Below are 19352 nucleotides of genomic sequence, written 5' to 3'. Positions count from 1 at the left end.
CAGTCTAGCTGGTTGCTGGGGTCTTTTTCTTTCGGGAAGACAAGGAGGTTGCTCGCCCATTCTGCCCACCCTGTGTGTACCTTGCCTGCAGTTGGAGCCCAAGAATCTTCTGTCCCTGGATCACCCTGCACCACACTTCCCAGAAGCACCCCTTCCCCCAGCACATGCATGCCACAGCCCTGGGGGGAGGCCCTCCTTGCTCAAAATAGCTCTGTGCTATTAGCTGCATTTAATTGAAGGTGTTTCGAGGGCAGCCTCCACCGGGCCCAAACCAAATGGAAAATGACACACTGTCAAATTAATGTCCCCAGACCATGATAAATGGCTGGGCTTTGTGAGTAATGCTTCCATTTCTTGTTTTAAAGGGGGAAGGATGCAGCCAGGCTCTCCGCATCTGTCCCTGTTGGGGAAAGGTCAGGGCCGTCCTCAGGATAAATAGCAGTCCTGCTAGCCCGCCTGCTTGGGTTGGGCTTCTGGCTTCTGCTGTGCTCTGAGTCCTCTCTCTTCCTGTCTCTTGAGGCTTTGAGATTTTGAACAGCTTGTGAACCTCCAGGCCAACGTCCAGGGAGGAAGGAGCCTGAGATAAGGCTAATCCTTCGCCTGAGCCTGCACTTTTACCTTGCAGAGAGCTGTCACTCTGTTATCTGTATGATTAGCTGGCATACCGGGTCTGCTCCTGACCTCCGGCTGCACCTCCATGCCATTAGTTTCAGCTGCACAGTTCCACAGACCTGCCCTGCATGCTGCAACACAGGTGCCAGTCTGCTCTGGGCCAGGCATAACCCCTGTTTTGGAGGACACAGACAGTCCTGGACATCAAGAGCTAGCCAGGTCCCTTCACCCAGCTGCATTATCTCCTGAAAATGTTCAGGGTTCTAGAACAGGACTGTCAGACAAGGCCACCAGCAGGACTCAGATAAGACTACTCAGTAATGTCTGAACTCAGACAATAAGCAAGAATGTCATTTCATAAGGATAGCCACACATTCCCAGTCCCGGCTGGTATCATGGTATGGCTTCCTTCCAGATCATAACCCCAGCCTTGATGGATCCTTTCTCCTGGATGAGATTCATGACCACTCTCCCATGTGGAGGAGCCCTCTTTGCTCCCACACACATGCTTTTTTTTATGACCGGTAACCTCATCTTTGTTGAGCCATGAGTGTGCTCATGGTGGTCTATGGTTGAGTAGTGTTGTTACTGCCACAAGACCAGGCAGAATGATGGAAGACCCAGCTCAGAAATCCTGTTACTAGAGCAAGGGTGTTGAACCTGTTTGTTCTGCTTGGGGAATGCTGTGTGGGGAAGGATGGTGTGAGCTGATTGCCCAAGGAGGAGCAAAACTAGCAGGCAAGCTACAGACAAAAGGAATTCAGGATCCATAGTCCAGGTAATAGGAACCTGAGCAAAAACCCTGCAGGGGGTGGGGTGGGATGGGGTGTGTGTGAGTCTGTGGTTAAGTCTCCCTGGAAGGACTGACAAGGGTTCTGGGAAGAGAGATCTAGGCTAGGAGGTGGCAGTACCCTAGGTCACGGGGCCTGCCTGGTGGAGGGAGAGGCTGTTCAAATCTAGCTCCATCTATCTTCCCATCTGTCCGCCTATCTGCTCCTCTGGGCTCAGCCTCCTTTCCTCCCCCACCCCGTGACTGCCTGAGACAATATTGAGGGCATGCAGTCACTCTCCCAGCTCCATTATCGCCAACTCCTTTGCCGCCAGGGAACGGACCATCAGTCCCTGATGATACATCGCAGAAAATTGGTTGTCAGGCCAATAAATGTATCCGATTGGATTTTTGACATTGAGCTAACCCATCTGCAAGGTATTTGATTAAAGTGCTAAGAGGCAGTAGCTGGGCAGAGCCTGCCCTGAGTCTAGCCTAAATAGGTACTGTCTCCTCTCCAGACCAAGAAGCCCTTCCCTGCCTGTCCGCTGCTCACCCCCTCCTCTCTCATTTCCATCCTTCACTGCTCTGAAAGGGCCCAGCTTAATCAGGGTTCCCCAAGGGAAAAGAGACAGTCAGCTCAGCTGGAGAGGGATCACCTTTGCTTGCCTACTGCTGGGGTGGCTCCCGGGCCCCATGTGCCTTGTCTAGAATACCATCTGGGCCTTCCTTCCTCCCAGGTCTGGGTGTCATAGGCACCAGTCACTAAGGCCATTCCTTGTCCTGGAGAGTCAAGTAAAAAGAGGCCCTATTATTGCTCAGGCTGTTTGCAAAGCTGATCAGGCCTCTCTCCAAGCTAAGTGACCTTTTGTGAGCCTGGGACCCATTTTGTCACCTACAAAGATAGGACCATAAAACCCCGCCCCCCACCATCACACAGTTTCATGACTTGAATTGGAAATGGTAGGGCTGAATAATTGGGAAGCATGGGACTTATTACTGGGTTGCCATTGAGGATGATGTAATCGTAGTGGGTAATGACGTAATGTACCCTCTGTGTGGGGAAACATGCTGTTCCATTCTTTTTAGTTTGGGCTCTGAGACATTTTAATTATAGAAATTACCATGGAGAAAACCTTATTGTGAATCCATATCCATTAGTCCATTTTCTCCCTTCTGTAATCTCCCCCTTTCCTATTTCAAATTTTCCTCTGTAACTTTTCTTTTTCTTCTAGCCAGCCATTCATCCAGTTGTGCTGAGGGTTGGGAAGACACGAGCTGGTGAGCAAAAGGGTTTATAATATGCAGTGTCTGACTGGATGCACATTGCTGCAGACCCCTGCCCATCTAACATGTTCTAACATGTGCTGCCTTGTCACTAGGACCCCATGACAGCTCAAGGGAAGGCTCACCTTCACCTACTCCTTTAAGGAAATAAGAGGATCCTTGAGGGACCCTTCCCCCCCCATGATGGGATGGACCCCAGAGAGGTAGACCCCAACCTCAGCCAAAATAGTATACATGGTCAGAGAAACAGGATCCTGGGCTTTTGGCTCCTATTCAAGTTCTTCCTCTATGACCTACTCTCTGTCTCCATGACTCCTGAGGCCTTCCTCTGACCTTAGCTTCTGATGAAAGGCTGGAATCCTGTATCTTCCATGTACTAGAGTCTCCCTGAACTTTGTTCAAGGCTTCTGGTTCCCAGAGAGATACAGGTACCAGGAGAACACACCCCACCCTGGTCCTGGCTTCTAGGCTTCCCTGCTCAGGGCAGAGGGCCTCTGTGGAAGGCTGGAACAGACAGGGTACAATAAGGTACAATAAGTAAATAGGGAAAGTACATTATCTTGTCACCTTGCAGTTCATAGACCTTTCTATCCTTTCTCATTTGCAAACAGTAGAGTTGAAAGACTCAGAGGCTGAAGGTGCTGTGTCTGAGAAGACCTCCAAGGCCTCTTAGACCCTCAGCACTTCTGAGGCCAGAAGAATTTTGACTCCAACATACCAGGGAATGAAGGTAGGAAGAAAAGGAGTTTAACTAGTCATATAAGTGGGATAGGGATCCTACCCCAAATGCTCTCCCAGGCCTTATTTTCCTTCTCTGTGGAGTCTTAAGCATTGACCTTGAGGGCTGAATGAATGAAGACTAGAGGTGCAGCCTGGTGCATCGAAGATAGAACATGTCAGGAGCCCCCAGTGTGTGTGGCTCTCTTTCCACTACTTCATGAGTTGATTGTAGGCTTGAACAGAGCCTAGGGCCTGATTTACAGTAGACAATAAATGTCCATTGTCCTCAGTGGTAGCCTGAAGCCTGGCTGACTCACTCAGGCAGTCTGCAAGGTTCAGGGGAAGGTTGGGCCTGAACATCACAGGAATGGAGGAGGAGCTGTGGCCAGACTAGAGTCTTCAGGGTCCTCATCTAAGAGGGAATGACATGTTTTTATGAATCAGCATGAAGTGAAAGGGAGGTGATATTTAGGTTAAAGTTCTAGCATTACCATTCACACGCTGGGTGATCCTGGGCAAGTTACTTATTCTCTCTAAGGGCTGGCGTTCTCTGCTGTAAAATATGAAAGGGCAAGGCCTGCCTCTGCAGCTTTCTGGGAGAATTATTTGAGAAATATGCCTAAGACACCTGGCGTGGAGAGGCTGTTCAAGACACTTACTGACTCTCTTGTTGTACACTGCTTCTGTGCACACAAAATTGAAACTAAGGAACCATGGTCAGGCTGGCTCCCTGGAGAAAGAAAGCTCTGTCAAGCTCAGAGGAGGCCAGGAGAATCTGAGGGTTAGGCCAGGAGGTTCTTCTCTGCTGCAGAGGGTATCTCCCTGCTGGTGTACAGCAGGACAGACGGCTACCCCACCAGGCTGCCTCTAAAAATAACCTCCCATCTTGACCCGGTATTGGCACATGCTCAGGGCTTCTTCCTGGCACCATCCTTGCCCTCGTTTGGTTCTGCTCTGTCTCTGTGTGGGACTTCTCCATGCAGCACCAAAGACCTGCAGATCTCAGCAAGGCAGGTTGGGGCTCAGCAGCAAGCTCTGCGCCTTGGAGGACAGAAGTTGAGGCCAAACTTGTTCAAGCCCCAGGGGTCCTCTGTTCCTCATCTTCATCTCAGGATGAGGAAGGAAGGGTCCCCCATCAGCCCTTCTGTCTAATGCTATCCATCCCAGGAGGCACCATACGGGTCTTGAGGAGAGGAGCCCCTGAGAACACCATCACATTCAGAAGCCCTTTCTAACTGTGATCTCAATCAACCTTCACATATCTTTATCACCTGAGTGAGGAGTGTCCATCCATCCTGTGCTAGCCAGGATAGAGCTGGTTCCATATCAGGCTCAATTCTCACTATCCATGCAGCCTTTAATTCAGGGACAGGAGCAGAAGAGGCAGATGAGTAGCAGGGGTGGGGGTGGGGCTCCTGACAGGACCTCCAAATTAGACAAAAAGATCGCTCCCCCGCCCTCTCTCTCCATATAACCAAGGCTGACTTCCAAGTCACTATATAACCAGTAATGAATTTAAACATCTAAAACTCCGGCCTTTACCTCCAGAGTACTGGGATTACAGACATGCACCACTACATCTAGTTTATGGACTACTCGGTGATCAAACTCAGAGCTTTGGGGCAGGGTATCGTGTGTAGAGGGACTAGCTCAAGGCTCAGCAGAACTTGGGTTTTCACTAATCTTCCAAATGGAGAAATCACTTTCCCCCAGGGATGGATTATAAATCTGAGGGTTGGAACTGTTGTGAGGGTGGGGGACCCCTGAGAACCTTCTTGGGTTGACAGACATGAACAATAGGAGGTGAGTCCACTGCGGAAGGCTTTTAGTGAGGTCACCGATGTCCCAGGAAGGGGAGAGGCATGTGAATCACAGCAGGTATGGAATGAGTACCAGTAAGCACCAACTTATTCATCCAAACCACCTTGGTTGAGAATGGAAGATACAGCCCTATGTGGCACTGATGGAGTTCCCTGACCTGCTGAACAGACTCCCAGACAGCCACCCCAAGGACAGTTTGCTGTCCTGTCCTGTCCTGGCAGACTCAACCCCAGCATCCCAATCCTAGGCTTGCCCTACCAACACTCAGCCTTGCTTTGTGGGCTGGATCCTGAGCCCCAGATGAGAGAGTTGGAAACATTCAAACAGGGAAAGGAAAAAGTGAAGCTGGTAATTAGCTGCAGAGGATACTGGGAAAATCTCTCCCCAGCGCCTCATGGGGCTCCAACTGATGAGGAAGCAGCCCCCTGGGGGCCAGCTTTGGCTCATTCTCTCCTTTCATTACTGCAGTTTTTCCACCCTGGAGTTTCCATGCTGGGCTCGCAGGCTTCCTCTGGGAGATGCCAGGTGGTGTGGTGGAGACAGCCAAGGCTCTGAAGTCAAGAGGGTTTGTGTTCAAATCCCAGCTCTGACATCTACTAAATGTGTCTTTTTGAGAAGGTGACTTAACCTCTTGGGGCCCTGGTTTCCTCTGCTGTGACTCTAGCTAGGGTGACAAGGCATGCCTTCCAGAGTTGCTATATTGATTAGAGAGGGTTGTGCTTATATTGAACCAGACACTCAGCCCATGTGCATGGGGTCTTTTTGCACCATGTGGTTTCAATACCACAGGGAATAAAAAGAGAGTGAGGAGGGTCATTGTGATGGTAGTATTAATTATCACCTTGACAGACTCTGAAATCACCTGGGAGATGGGCCTCTGGGAACACTGGTTGGAGGCGGTGTTATTAATTACTAACTGAAGTGTGTGTGTGTGTGGGGGGGGGGGGAACTGGTCCACTATGGATGGACCATTCCCTAGACAGGAAATGCTCAACTGCTTAAATAGAGAAGGGCATTTGAGATGCTGGGGCTGCAGATGCAATTTGACTCTCACAAGTTCCTGACACACTCACTTTTCCCACCAAGATGAGAAACCCTTAAGAAACCTGTAAGGAGCCTTTTTGGGGATTTTTTTTTTTATTTAATCACAGTACAAAGAAAGTTATCCTCATGGAGATGTTACAGATGGGGGCAGGGCTGGGGGGAAGCAGAAACAGCAGACCAAAGAAAAGGAAGTAGAGTGAGTTTATCTAAGAGGACAGGGGGCTCTGTTCTTCTGAGGAACCCTGGATCCTCCTCCCTATGAGTTTCTTAGAATGGTACTAGCTTTTGAGGCCAAGCTTCAGGTGAGATTGGAGTCATTAAACACTAAATGAAAGGAAAGGGCCAATAGGCTCGAAGGTCAAATTCCTGGACCAGGAATTGGGAAGCTGGCTCAGTTCTCTCTTTGGGTTTAATTTCTTCATATGAGAAAAGCAGATCCAGTAGCAACTACCTTCCAGGGCTGTTGTCTAAGTATGCATATGACATAACTCCTGGGGAACTGGTGCCCAGATGTTCCCAGGCTTCTGGTGCTCATATATTCTATCTGTGTGAGTGTAAGAAGAACCCTCTCTAGGTAAATGATGTGGACTGTCTAAGAGCCTGGAAATTTCCAGAAAGAGATGTTAGAAAATGCTTAGTGGTAGGCACACTGTGCTAGGTAATATATATCTATATGTATATCTATTTGCATATATATGCATACATACACACACGTGTGTGTGTGTGTGTGTGTGTGTGTGTGTGTGTAGAATGATACATACATTCTATGACCACCATCTCCTGGAATACAAAGAGGGCAAAGGCAGGGAGTGTTTGGCTCCAAGAACAGCCCTGTCTTCTCTCCTCTGTAGTCATTTGTGAAATACACCAGTAATATTCAGAACATGGCTTTGGTAGGAGATTGTATATCAGCCAGCATTGCTGATAAAGAAGCAACTTAAATCTAAGGGGCTGGATTTTTACAATTTTGTCAACTGGATAGGCAGTGCTAGTAATCTCATGTGTCTTCCCTTCCCAAGCTGCATTCCTGTAAATAGGAATGCCTACCAAACGTCTGTCATTGGCTGTCCATGAGTGCCTTGCATCTTCTCCAGGTGTCTTTATATCTCAGATCAGCAGCTCTGGGCAGAATTCTAAAGGGGCTAGAGCAGAAATCCTGAAGCCATTTTAGGTTCTGACTGAAAAACATATACAAAAGCCTTCCCACATGTGCCTACAATCACAGTGAGTCCAGGTAGTAGGCAAGTGGAGGGAGGGCATATGTAATCTCTCACTAGATGCCCAGGCTTAATTTCAGTCTGGATGCTAAGTATTGAACATAGGCTTTGTATGACATCTGTCTGAGCTTCAGTTTTTTCCCTGCAAGATGGAAACTGTTGATCTTTGCTTGTTAGGGGTTCTTACATCTGAGAAAAAGGTTGTACAAAGTATTGTGTTAGCACCTGACAGCTGAAAGCCCCATGCTGGCATAATGAGCAGCTTCTGCTCACATTAGCTCATGAGCCCTGAGCAGGGGAGGCTTTCAGAGAAATAGGGGCTGAAGACCTTTGGCCAGCTAACTACTCAGTCTCCATACTCCTGGTTCTGTGTCCTTTCTATAATGCAAGCTGCTATTCATACTAAATACAAGACAACAAATGCTCTAATGCATACTGGTACATCCATCTCCTTACACTCAGTGGTCAGGACTGACCGGGGCTGGCTGCCCAGGAACATACACTAGCTGAGCATGAATATTGGGCCCATCTTAGCCAGGATTGATCACTGGAGTTGGTCCTGGTGCAGGAACAGAGGACCAGGGGACATATATCACTCATTTGCCACCCCAGCTCTGTCCTTAGCCTTGACCTCACCTCTCCTGCTGTACTTAGTGCAGAATGGGCAAAGTCCACCAAAGGCCTTTCCTTTTCTGCCTCAGAAGACACCAGGAATGGAGTGTGCAGGGTTCGGGGGCTAGTATAAATGAAGCTGCTAATTATGGCAGCACTGGGCAAAGGAATCAGGTGCTCCACATACACACAGCCCCTGAGGTCAATCCTCTGAACCAACACACTCAAACCTGGTGGAGTCAGAATTTTTCGAGCTTGCTGGCCAGCTGGTCTAGACAAATGGCAAGCCCCAGGTCTAGAGAAAGACCCCATCTCAAAAGCAATATGGAGGGTTCCTGGAGAAGGACATTCAAATGTAACAACTGGTTTACACACACACACACACACACACACACACACACACACACACACAAGTGTGGAATAGGAGAGTTGTATACCTGTCCTGGACTCTAGCCCTAGTTTCTACCAGGAGTCCTACCAGGCAGAAATATGACTATAGATTCGCTTCCCGTAGATATTGAAGGGCCTTTGGGATCAGTGGTCTAAGACCCTTGCTTATTAAATTAGGTGATGGCTCAGGAAAGGTCCAGACTGGCCTGTATCTGAGCCCTGGGTTTCCCACCCACCCCATTTTCATGTGACACTAAGGAACCCTGCCCTCCTTTTCTGTGGAATGCAAACCGTGGGAATTCTGTGGGCTCAGACAGGACCAATGCCAGCTTGAAAGATACCTTTGGGTGACCCCTGGAAAAACCAAACCAAACCAAAATAAAAAACCTTCCCTTCCTTGGTAAAATAGAGTTTACACAGTAAGTCAGACAGATTGTAGCAATTCTGTCCCCATTTGACCCCAAACCTGAATGCCTTGTATAGTGCACAACCTACTCAGCCCTCCACAGAGTCCTGGCCCATGCCCAGTATTGGAGACCCACATTCTCATTGGCCTCCATGAGCTGCCCATGAGCTACAGTGTGCCAGAGTTAACACCAGGCCCATCTGTGGATGTCAGCTCAGCCAGCTCCAGGCCAACAGTGCTCTGCAGGAATATTCCCTCAGTTCGACAGGAAATCTGGGTTTTCATGTGAATCCTGCAGTTTGCAAAGGTTGGCAAGGAACACTTTTTTTTTTTCCTTAACACCATGCTGGCCAATCTTCCTCAGACCACAGACCACACGGGACAGATCTGTGGGCTGACAGATCTTACTGTCTGACTTACCCCAAATCCTCCCCAATACAGATGTGAAATGACAGGGTAGTGACGTGTTCAAGATGACACTGAGAGCCAGTGACAGCCTGTCCCCACAGCCTTCTCTGGTGCCTGTGACCCATGCTGTGCCTGCATTTCACAAGTCAGCATGGATTGCATACACACCTCCTGCCTGGCCCTGGCCCCAGCTGATATTTTTACCAAATGTCACAGCAGTTTGCAGGAAGGCCCAGGGTCTAGCTTGAGCCAATGAATTACGATTGCTTGCCAGAGGGCTGTAAACACGATTCTGATTAATGAATTTCTTAATGGCTGGGCCCTGGGTGCAGACCTTGCCCGAGTGTCACCCCCAGCATATACATAAGGAAGAGTTGGCCCAGCAGCGGGAAGATTTGTGTCACATCTCTGCCTCTGAAAGGGTGCTCCAAGCCTGCTGGCTCCAGAAGCTAAGTAATCAGCCCTCCCTGGCTATAGATCCCTCTGGCTCTATCTGTGAGTGTGAGCACCAGCCGAGCCGCCCTGTGCCTGAGACTGGGGACAGCCTTGATTGATCTTTGGGTGGAAATAGCACTGGCTGGCTGCCACCTTGATCTCAAGGAGCTTGAAAATGCCCTTATCTGAATCCAAACAGAGGGAGAGGAGGCTTCCTCTTGTACTGGTCACCCTGCCTGAGACCTGAGCCAGGGCAGAAAGCCCTGGAATCCTGAGCTGGAGATGGAAACCGCAGTAAAAGCCTAGTTCAAACCTGTCCAGGCTCCCCTAAATTTCAAGAAGCACAGAAACATGGAGAAAACCACCAACCATGGAATGGTCTCACTGTGTGACTTCTGGTTACTCTCTTGACTCCTCTGGACCTGTGTCTCCATCTCCTCAGACAGAAAAGAAAGGTCTTCGGTGGACCTTGCTCACTCTACACTTAAGTGCAGCAGGAGAGGTGAGGTCAAAGTTGAAGGCAGAGCTGGGGTGGCAAATAATTAACACAAGTCCCCTGCTGTCTATTCCTGTACCAGGGCTAAGCCCAATGATCAATCCTCACTGAGCTGGGCCCAGTCTTCTTAGCCTTCCTTCGTGCAGGTCCCTGGACAGCCAGCTCCTGTCAACCATGACTGTACAGCTGATGACTGAGCCATCTCCCCAGCCCCATGCTCACTCACAATTCCCAGGGAGGCCCTTAGGGTACATCTTACACAGTGACCAGACACCCACTGAGCTCAGGACCAGGTGAGGTTCTTGGGTAGACCACACACTGGGAAGTTTACCCAGTCCCTCACAATTCCCAATCTGCTCTGGAGTATGGAGGAGAAAGCGACTGTGCCCATTTTCTTCAGCAGTGGGGTGGCTAGACTAGGAGAGGCCCTTTGGAGGAATGGACTGTGGAAGCTATCTGGGAGAAGGCTGTATTCTAGGTCAGGTAGGCAGGCAGCAAGGATCTGGAGCTCTGAAGCCCCCCACCCCTGTCCCCGGGTTCCCTTGGGCTGAGTACCTCTGACTTTCCCTAGGGGGCAGGCTTGTCTCCCCACCATCACCCCTTCACCCTGTCCCTCACTCAGGCCCTGGGGTTCCTGAAGCTGGCACTGGCTATTGACTCCTGGTTGATCAGCCTCTTTGTATACTTTGGTAGGGACAGTAGCACTGCCTGAGCGTATCTACAAGTGTTGAGTAGCTGGGACAGAGACACCATCAATGTCCTGCAGATCCACTCTCAGCTCTGTCCAGAGCAACTTTGTTTACTACTCAACTGCCTTAGACCAGAGCCTGTGAGGATGGAGTCCCAAAAGAATTATCCACCCTGTTTCCTTGTTTTACAGAGAGAAGTGGGTTACAGAGAAGCTTGACAAGTGGCCTGTGCTCACACAGCAGATGAGAGGAAGAGTGAATGACCCTGGGGTCAGTGTTCTCTCCTGAGGAAGGTCACTACTCCCGGGTAGTAAAACTCTAAGCACAAACCAAAGTCAAGAACTCAGGCAATTTGTGGCCCCTGGATTGGCCACTGTTTCTGAAGCCATGGTCCTCCTGGGACATAATGGACATCATACTCATGTCTGAGCATCAGAAGAGGAATTTTGTGGGGGAGTCTGTGTAATCAAGCCCCCCCCCCAAATCTTACCTCCTTGACTCACTCAGGACATGGACACCTGCCTTCGGCTGTCTGCATTGGCTGTCACAGGCAGGGGGGACCCTGCGACTCACAAAGACTGAATGGACCTGCCATTTTCCAGGCCCAACTTTGTGTTATTGAGGCATGGGTCTGCTAAGGTTTGTATTTTGTTCCATGTTGATGGCCAGACTAGAGAGATGGTTCACCAGGTAAAGTGCTTGCCAGGCAAGCACAAGGACCTGAATTTGGATCTCCAGCATCCAGGTAAAATCTGGGCACAGAGTACAGGTGCCCACCTGTAATCCTGACACAGGTAATAGAAGGAGATGGAGGAGGTGGGGACAGAAGAATCCCAGTGCAGCTTACTGGCCAGCTAGTCTAGACAACCAATGAGAAGCTCTGGTTCAGTGAGAAGCCCTGTATGTATGTATGTATGTATGTATGTATGTATGTATGTATATATACACACACACATCACACTTGAATTCATTCCTTGGAATAATCACTAAGGAATGTTGCTTGAGCAAACTCATTAAACAGTAGTGATTTTTAAAAGTGTACACAAAATATTTTACATAGGACCATTTTTACCATGAGCCATTGGGAGAGGGCAGGGGTGGGGTACTATTCCTGCTCAGGTAGACTAGGTTTCTACAAAAACACATTTGCAGGACGTATTCGATACTGTGTGTTTTGTCGCAGCTCATAAATTCCAGCTCTCTTGTCTTGAACAATAAGGAAACATGGCTGAAGAAAGAAAAGGTGGAGAATGTTGACAGCATTGCATCAAGTTAACCTTTAAATTCAGAATCAAAAGCCTGGCTAGAAGCTGCAACCTTTCCTGGAAGTGCCCCTCCGTGAGCTGATGACTAAAGGCATGCCCATAAGCCAACAGGCCAGCGGGAAAACACCCCTCTTTGAGAACAATCGACTGGGTTTACTTGCCGAACCAAACAGCTTTATGCCATTGACAGGTATTTAATTACTGTCTAATAGTAAGCTCAGTGCCTGGAAGGCATAGGCTTGAAATACAACAAACAAACCTGTAAGTCAGTAGGTCATTTTGCATCTGGAAACTTCCTACTCTGTGTTCTTATTGCTTTCTGATGGGGATCATCAGATGGGAATCCATGTGTGTGCTGAGCATTGTGGGTGATACAGCCCCACTTCACAGCTGAAGAAACTGAGGGGCAGGAAGCCAGATGCCTTCACAGCCACGGTCCTCTTCCACCAGCTTGCCCGCCATTCACACAGGAGCTCTTTGAATGTGCTCAGACTTTGGTTGATTGCATTCCTTACTTGGTCTCTGTTATGATTAATTCTGAGAGCTTTCTCCAGGAAGCCCATGGGGAGGATCTTGCAAGCAGAGCCATTGACCATGTTGTCAGGTCTCAGGTCCCATAGCAGGATATTGGTGCAGAAAGGCCCTTCTCTGGAATACTGGGGAAGGGACAAGGAAAGAGTCTTGGGTAGGGAGCCACCATGAAGGCTGATCACTTCATCAAGGTTGGGAAGTACATCTGATTTCTTGGTGCCTTGGTTCCTCACCTGCAGAATGAATACACAGTGCCTACTGCATCACTCCCTGGTTGGGGGATGGGGACTGAAATGACAAATGAACATAGGGTTTGGGTGCACAGGAACCCATTCCAGGTGGCAGTTATTATTTAGGGCAGTTCATTTGATTCCCTGCTCTGAGATCTGAACCATACACCAACTATATACCTAGGGTTTTGCTTAATGATTGAAATTTGTTCTTGAAACTCTGTTGTCAAGTAAAAAGTGATCCAGTAAAAAACACATTCCAAGTGTAGTGTGATGCCTCTTGTCTGACATCCCAACACTTAGGAGGCTGAGACAGGTGAATAGTCCTGAGTTCCAGGCCAGCCTGGGCTACAGAGTAAGACCTTGATCCAATACGGGAGAAAGAAAGGGAGGGATGGAGGGAGAGAGAAAAGGAATAAAAGGAAGGAAGAGAGGGAAGGAGAGAGGGAGGGAGGGAAGAAAAAAGGAAGGAAGGAACGGAGGAAGGAAGGAAGGAAGGAAGGAAGGGAGGGAGGGAGGAAGGAGAGTAGGTGGGTATGGAGAATGTGGAGATGGTTCAGTCACTAAAGTACTTACTGGTGCAAGCCTGAGGACCTGAGTTCACATCCTGACACCCATGTAAAAAGACCATTGCTCAGGTGCACACCTGTAAACCCCAGTGCTGAGGCGGCAGCGACAGGAGGCTCCTGGGGCTGGGGGCAGCTAGTCTAAGGAATCCGTGAGCTTCAGGTTCAGTGAGAGATCCTGAACCCTGTCTCAAAAAAATAAGGTGGAGGGTAATTGAGTGTAGACACACACACACAAACAGACACACAGAGAGAGACAGAGATAAATAAACTTTATTTCATACATCTCATTAGAAAAGTCATGCTGCCTTCTACCCATCTGTGTGTTAGGCCAAGCTGCCCATCCAGCTGGCTCCCCATGGTGTCTAATCAGGGAATGCATGTGTCTGTGAAGCTCCACAGGTGAGTCCCATGCAGTCTCAGGCCTAAGAACTCCCAGGGCTTTTCTTTTTCCTTTGAGGACACCCAAGCCTCCCCTTCCCCAGAGATTAGTAAGTGTACCCATTGGCCCATTGAGAAACTGAGCTATAGACTAGCTCAGAGTCACTCAGAAGGGCAAGGGCAGCCCTCTGAGCCAAATGGAAGGTAGGGGGCTCTGCAAGGGGCCCCTACTGGGGGGAAGAGTGGCTTTGTTCCTCCATGCTTTCCTGAAATCAAGCCTGAGGGTCTCAGATAACCAGCCACCAAAGGTCTGAAGGCTCCTGGCGGGCATTCACCTGGCCTCTACTGCAGCTCTAGCTAGGAGTCTCAGCTGGTTCACCAGCAGCTCTCAGTTCCCCTGAGTACTCCCAGTTAATAAATCCCAGGCCCTCTCGGTGTGAACGGGAAGAGATTACTAGTCCAGGCACTTGGCTGGCGCTGCAGGGTCTCTACACACCTCATATATCACATCTGATACATCAGGGAGGTGTAGGCTTGGAGTGTTGTGTGTGGAGTGTAGAAACAGCACCCCCACCCACCACCCTTGTGTCCCCTTCCCAGCTTCCTCTGCTTCCACCTGAACACTGGAGGCAATGAGCCCTTAGGATACTATTAGGAGGCACTGCATTCCTGCTCTCATGGAGCACATGACTCTCTCTGCCTCTCTCTGTCTCCGCCTCTGTCTCTGTTTCTGTATCTCTCACTCTGTTGCAAAGATGGAGGCATCCCCATGTCCTTAGGGCTTGCAGAGACCAGTGTACTATAGTATATGCGCATGCTTATGCATGCATGGATGTGCTAGGAACCATGCTGGAAGCTGGGAGACCAGGGAGGGGACAGAGTAAAGGGGACAGAGTATAGGGAAAAGAAGAGAGGCAGAGCATCTAGGGTTCCATGGAGCCAGAGGCCTCCAGTGTCTTCATTCTCTAGCTGTCCCCTTCAATTGAAACTTGGTCAGGACTAGTCCCCCAGGCCTAAGGCCACAGGCACGCACATTCTCAGGAGATAACAATACAGGAGCCAGGTGGGCCAGTCACAGACTCAGGATGTGACAGCTGGCCAGTCTTGTACAAAGGTCTCAGCCCCCACACCACTCCAGCTCACTCTTGCTATGGGGAACAAGAACATTCTGTTGTCAGATTTTCTTATTTCCCTTCTCCTGGATTTCTATAAAAATTTCCAAATTTTAAAGAAGCCTTCCTCGGGCCAAGCAACACATTCTGGAGGCCAGATTCTGCCTGCTCAGCCCTGGGCCTGCTCTCTGTGAAGAAGAGGTGTGTTTGCCAGGCTCCTGCCATTTTCTGCCTGTGGGGTCCTGAGCCCACGAGTTATAATCTCTGTGCCTCTATTCTCTTATCTGCAAGATGAGGATAGGAGTGACTGCCTTGTGAAGCTGTGGTGCCTGATGATAACACTCCCAAGAAGCCTCCTGCAAGAGCCAACAGCTGGCACACACTGGAGATCTGCAAACACTAGGCTCTTTGATCGGCTGCTCTTCTCAGGCAATGGATCTTAGACTCCCCCTTTCAGATGTCTCTCTTCCTAGAATCCACCTTCCCAGGTTTACTATAGAGATGTGGATAGCCTACCGAGCTTGGTGGCACTGGCCTGGATATCTGAGAGGCTGAGGCAGGAGGATAGAATGTCCAAGAACAACCTGGGCAATTTAGTGAAATCTTGTCTCAAAAAGTAACAAGGTCTGGGGTAGGGAGGCCTGGGGAGACGGCTCAGTGGGGTGGGTGCTTACCACTCACATGTGAGAGCCTGATTTGGGATTCTTAGCACCCATGTAAAATCTGAGCATGGTGACAAGCAGTGCTTAGGGGAAACAGGTGGGTCCTTAGAACTCACTGGATAGCCAGACTAGCCAATGATAAGCTTCAGGTTTAGTGGGAGACTATCTCAGAGAAAGAGAGATTAAAAAAAATGGACATTTGCCAGGCAGTGATGGCATATACCTTTAATCCCAGCACTCAGGAGGCAGAGGGAGGTAGATCTCTGTGAGTTTGAGGTCAGTCTGATCTACAAAGCAAGTTTCAGTACAGCCAGAGCTGTTGCACAGAAAAACTCTGTCTCAAAAATCCCAATAATAATAATAATAATAATAATAATAATAATAATAATAATAATAATAATAAAAACACTTGATGTTGACCTCTGACCTCCACACACAGGGGGCTGGGGATAATGCTCAGTGGTAGAGCACTTCACTTGGATAGCCTGTAGGAGTCCCTGGGTTCAACATAGCAAAACAAACAAATCTTGTTGAACAGTCTACTATTTTAAATCTAGGACTGGCTGAGTTGCCTCTTGTCAGCTGGGAGCCCTCTGTTCCCCCTCTCCCAACTGTGAGTCTTCTCTAGAACTGGCCCGGGGGAGGGCTCAGGGTAGGCCTAGCTTGTCCCCAAGAAGCCTCATCTGGGTGAACATGGAGCAAGTATCAAAGCCTATGGGTTGGCACACACTCACACCAGCTCTCCCAAGCCTTGGAGTCTTGAGATGGGTGGAAGAACTGGCCAGCCAGCCCTGGCCTGAGTGGCTGCTTCCCTGGGCTCCCAGCCATGCCTCTGCACCATGCCCTTTCCAGGCACACTGGGTCCCTCTGCCTCCTTGGCAGACATGCCCATTAGTTCACGGTGAGGACTCTTCCTTAATTGCCTCGGGACTTCCCCTGACTAGCTGGGGAAGAAGAGCTGGCATCCTGTCTATCAAGCCAGCAAAACCAATCTGAGAACAGGAGCCCTGAGTGCTGGCAGGACACAGGAGAAGCTGGCACACTTAGCTGGAATGATTATGTCTTTTAAAAAAGGCAGTTGTGCAATCTGTAAAGTATGCAGTGGGGACTCTAGTGCCTTCGGCGTCTGTTTCTGAGATATGCAAACTGCAGATTTTCTTTAACTATTCTCTCCCCCCAATGGCTCTGCCTACTATATGCATAACCTTTTGAAATAGTTTTTCTTGCTCTTGCCCATTGTCTCCTGGAATCGCTTGATGTTCTTGTCCAGGCTGCTTTTAGAGGAAGATTAAACCACAGGCAGAGTTAATCTTCACTTTGAGGCCTGAGGATGGAGCTTTGTTGGTAGAATGCTTGCCCAGCAGGCAAAGAGCCCTGGGTTCCATTCCCAGCACTTCATAAACTGGGTATGGTGATGGACTCCTGTAATCCAAGAAAGTAGGAGATGGAAGCAGAAGGATAAGAAGTTTGAGGTCATCTTCAGCCTAGGATACTGAGACCCTATCTCCATAAAGGCAGAGGGGATACACGTCTGATGTTTAAGCACACTTATATAAAATTGTAGCCTGGATCAGAGGCCAAGGCATGGCAGAAGGACTGTTTCCCTATGCCAGGAAGCATTGTACTTGGGTGGAAGAAGCCCTGTGTCTTAGCTACTGTCCTGCCTCCTCCTTTCGATTCTCCTCCCTCTATCCAGAATCTCATATGTCTCTTAGCAGTTGGAAACCTCCAGGGTCTCCAATGAGGAGGGTGGGCGATGTTTACTCTCCTTGGGAAATCCATCCATGATATTGAAATCTGGGGAGGGACACTTGAAACTCATGCCCAGTGCCAGGGACAAGGCAGATGCAGACAGGTTAGGAAGTACATCTCTCTCTCTCTCTCTCTCTCTCTCTCTCTCTCTCTCTCTCTCTCTCTCTCTCTCTCTGTGTGTGTGTGTGTGTGTGTATGTGTTGGGGACATGCATGTGTGTGTCTATGTGCATGCGTGGAGGCCCGAGGTTGACATTGGAAGTCTTCCTCTATCTATTTCCTCACTATTTTATTTTACTTTTCAGACAGGGTCTCTCACTGAATTAGTGCTCACTGATTCAGACAGGCTGGCTTGTCATTGAGCCCCAGGGATCCTCTTCTATTCACCTCCTAGTTTTGGGATTAGGTCATTTTCAGTGGGGCTCTTGGTTTGAGTTTGTTTTTCACTTCTATGGGGAGCTGTCCATCCCTTCGTGTGAGTCCTACTGTCTGCTGCTGAGTCTGCACCTACCATTTCTCTTTATCTTTTCTGATAAGGGATGTCCAGGTCACCTACATTCCTGTCCCATGAGCACCTATGCAGTGGGCATCTGTGTGCATGCATGTCCCTCATTCAGGTGTAAGAAAGCAGGTGTCTACTCCCACCTGAGACAGTTGTAGAGATGTAGAGGGAGTTGTAGAGTTGTAGAGGGAGTTGAAGAGGAATGGTTTGGTGGATGGCTTCTGACCAGTTGGTTGGATTTCCACTGGATGACTCTGAGGCTCCAAAGACAGTAAGCGACTGCCCCCAATATTCCACCAAAATTACCTACAAAACCAGAATTACAATCTTGGTCTGCCTGCCCAGGCCCCACCAGTGAGTTTGAAAAATGACAGGCAGCACCTAAATAATGTTAGGGGCAAATCCAGGAAGGGGCACACAAATTCAGGACAGGGCAGGGCTGGATAGCAGTGAGAATGCAAATGCATGAGTGCACTTGCACACAGGCATACACACATGCACAAGAAGTGGGAGGAAGCTCACTCCATGCCTTCTCCTGGGAAAGTAGTGGAACTAGTGGAGATGATGCCTGGAGCAGGGCACATGCCTGGAGCAGGGCACATGCCTGGAGCAGGGCACATGCCTGGAGCAGGGCACATGCCTGGAGCAGGGCACATGCCTGGAGCAGGGCACATGCCTGGAACAGGGCACATGCCTGGAGCAGGGCACTGGGGAACCATGGAGGAGGCACCAGTGAAGCCTGCTGTCCTCTGAGCTGCATGGTGGTTTCTGATCCACGTGCATGATCGATTGTGCATGAGTGACAGCTCAGAAGGGGTTCTCCTAGACACTTGTATGTCACCAGGAGGTATCTAGTAAAATAACACAAGTCACAGTGGACTTCAGTCTTGTCAAAGTGCCTTATCTGTCACCGTGTGATTTTGGTTCAGGCCTAGGTGTAATCTTAAATGCTTAAACAAAACAAAACAAAACAAAACAACCACAGGGGCTCTGCAGCTAAGAGCATTTACTTGTTTTCTCAGAGGTCAGAGTTCAGATCTCAGCACCCACAACAGGTGGCTCCCAAATGCCTGTAACTCTAAGGGATCTCATGGCCTCTTCTGGCCTTCATGAGCATATGCTAACATAAATAAAATCAAAACCTTTAAAAAATAATAAAATGCTATCTTTACATTGTTAAAATCAGAAAAACACACAGTTCTAGTGTTACTTAAAAAATATCCATAATCATTAAAGTATCTAATATGTCTAAATAGTAGAAAATTTGGATCTGTCTGTACATAAAGAACATTTTTCCACCAAATATTTTGTTATGCTTTCTTTTAGGTGTCTTTAAGTTGTTGGCAAGCATTATTTTAAAAAAAAATTAAATTATTTATGTGTATGGGTGTTTTGCCTGTGTGCCTTGTACATACAGTGCCCTTGGAGGCCAGAAGAGGGCATTGG

The sequence above is a fragment of the Phodopus roborovskii genome, unplaced genomic scaffold (genome assembly GCF_943737965.1).
Source record: "Phodopus roborovskii unplaced genomic scaffold, PHOROB, whole genome shotgun sequence".
Lineage (NCBI taxonomy): Eukaryota > Metazoa > Chordata > Mammalia > Rodentia > Cricetidae > Phodopus > Phodopus roborovskii.
This window is presented reverse-complemented; position numbering follows the sequence as displayed.